Raw genomic sequence first — 2,462 nt, 5'->3', positions numbered from 1 at the left:
AGCCGGAAAGCAAAACAGGATATCATTCAAAAGTTCACCTCCTAGCAGAGCCGATAAAATACTAGATCTGATGCACTCAGATCTATGTGGTCCGATGCCATTGTCGCTCGGAGGAGCGAGGTACTGGGTAACTTTTATCGATGATCATTCTCGAAAAATTTGGGTGTGGACACTCAAAACCAAGGACCAAGTTGCGGAAACATTCAACAATTTTCTAAACTTGGTTGAACGACAAACATCCATTAAACTCAAATGTATTCGAACGGATAATGGAAGAGAATACATTGGAACCTTTGATGAGATATGCAAAAGGAACGGAATCAGACATCAAACAACACCACCAAAGACACCACAACTCAACGGATTAGCTGAGAGGATGAATAGAACTTTGGCAGAAAGAGTCAGAAGCATGCTCTCACATGCAAAGCTGACTAAGGAATTTTGGGGTGAGGCCGTGGTTGCTGCTGCATATATATTGAATCGCTCACCTTGTGTTCCTCTCAATTATGATGTCCCGGAGCAGGTGTGGCAAGGCAAAGAAGTTTCCTATAATCATTTGCGGGTATTTGGCTGTGTTGCTTATGTTCATATACCAAAGGATGAAAGACAGAAGTTGGATGTCAAAACAAGAAAGTGCATATTTATAGGCTATGACGAGGATCAACTTGGTTACAAGTTTTATAATACAGATCTCAAAAAGCCTATAAGAAGTCGTGATGCCATATTTCAGGAGAATGAATTCTTGGAGACAGTGGAAAAGGAGAATTATGGATCTGAACAAGATCTGGAATGGTGGCCTTCAACGGTAAATCCACAACCGGTTGAATATGAAGAATTGCAGAATGATCATGAGGATGATGATGAGATCCGTGTTCACAGTGAACCGCCAGCAGAAAGTTCTCGTGGTACAATGACCACACGTTCTGGAAGAGAAGTGCGACCCTCAACCAGATATTCCTCAAATGAATATATCCTGCTAACTGACGGGGGAGAACCAGAGAACTTCGAGGAAGCTATTACCAGTGAACACAAAGATAAGTGGATGGAGGCTATGCAAGAAGGAATGCAATCATTGCATGAGAATGAGACATTTGAGCTGGTGAAATTGCCGAAAGGCAAGAAAGCTTTGAAGAATAAATGGGTGTTCAGATTGAAGCACGAAGAACACAGTAGTCAACCAAGATTCAAAGCTAGGATTGTCGTCAAAGGTTTCGGACAGAAACACGGGGTCGACTTTGATGAAATATTTTCACCTATGGTGAAGATGACATCCATCCGGATTGTGCTAGGGTTAGCAGCTGAGCTTGATCTGGAGGTGGAACAAATGGATGTCAAGACCGCATTCCTTCATGGGGATTTGGAGGAAGAAATCTACATGGAGCAACCAGAGGGGTTTGAAGAGAAGGGGAAAGAGGACCTTATGTGCAGATTAAAGAAGAGTTTGTACGGTCTCAAGCAAGCACCAAGACAGTGGTACAAGAAGTTTGAATCGGTGATAACTCAACAGGGATTCAAGAAAACCACTGCAGACCATTGTGTGTTTGTCAAAGATACCTCTGATGATGATTTGATGGTGCTTCTACTCTATGTAGATGATATGTTGATTGTTGGCAAAGATGCTTCTGAAATCAAAGGCCTAAAGAAGCAACTAAGCAAGACTTTTTCTATGAAAGACTTGGGGCCAGCAAAAAGAATTATTGGTATGGAAATCCATCAAGACAGGTATGCCAAGAAGACCTGGTTGTCGCAGGAGAAGTATATTGAGAAGGTACTTCAGAGGTTCAACATGGACCAGGCCAAAGCGGTTGGATGTCCTCTTGCCAACCACTTCAAGTTGAACTCAAAGCAGAGTCCTATTACAGAGGATGATGAAGAAGAAATGAAAAGTGTTCCATATGCTTCAGCTGTTGGAAGTCTGATGTATGTCATGGTATGTACTCGGCCAAATTTAGCTCATTCTGTAGGAGTAGTGAGCAGATTCCTTTCAAAACCAGGAAAGGAACATTGGGCTGCAGTAAAATGGATATTCAGATATCTACGGGGAACCTCTAAACATAGATTGAGTTTTGGAGGATCTAGACTTGAGCTTGTAGGCTACACAGATGCAGAGGATACCTGATTACATTTGCAGGGGGAGCTGTGTCATGGCAGTCAAAGTTGCAAAAGTGTGTAGCATTATCAACCATTGAAGCGGAGTTCATTGCAGCAACTGAGGCATGCAATGAAATGTTATGGATGAAAGGGTTTTTGGAGGAATTAAGTTTTGTGCAAGATCAATACAAGTTGTTCTGTGACAGTCAGAGTGCAATTCATCTTGGAAAGAATCCTTCAATGCATTCAAGATCAAAGCATATTGATGTTCGTTATCATTGGATACGAGATGTATTGGAGAATAAGTTGTTGAAGCTTGAGAAGATTCACACGGATGAAAATGGATCTGATATGTTGACCAAGACATTGTC

The sequence above is a fragment of the Primulina tabacum genome, chromosome 9, assembly GCF_025594145.1.
Source record: "Primulina tabacum isolate GXHZ01 chromosome 9, ASM2559414v2, whole genome shotgun sequence".
NCBI classification, from domain to species: domain Eukaryota; kingdom Viridiplantae; phylum Streptophyta; class Magnoliopsida; order Lamiales; family Gesneriaceae; genus Primulina; species Primulina tabacum.
This window is presented reverse-complemented; position numbering follows the sequence as displayed.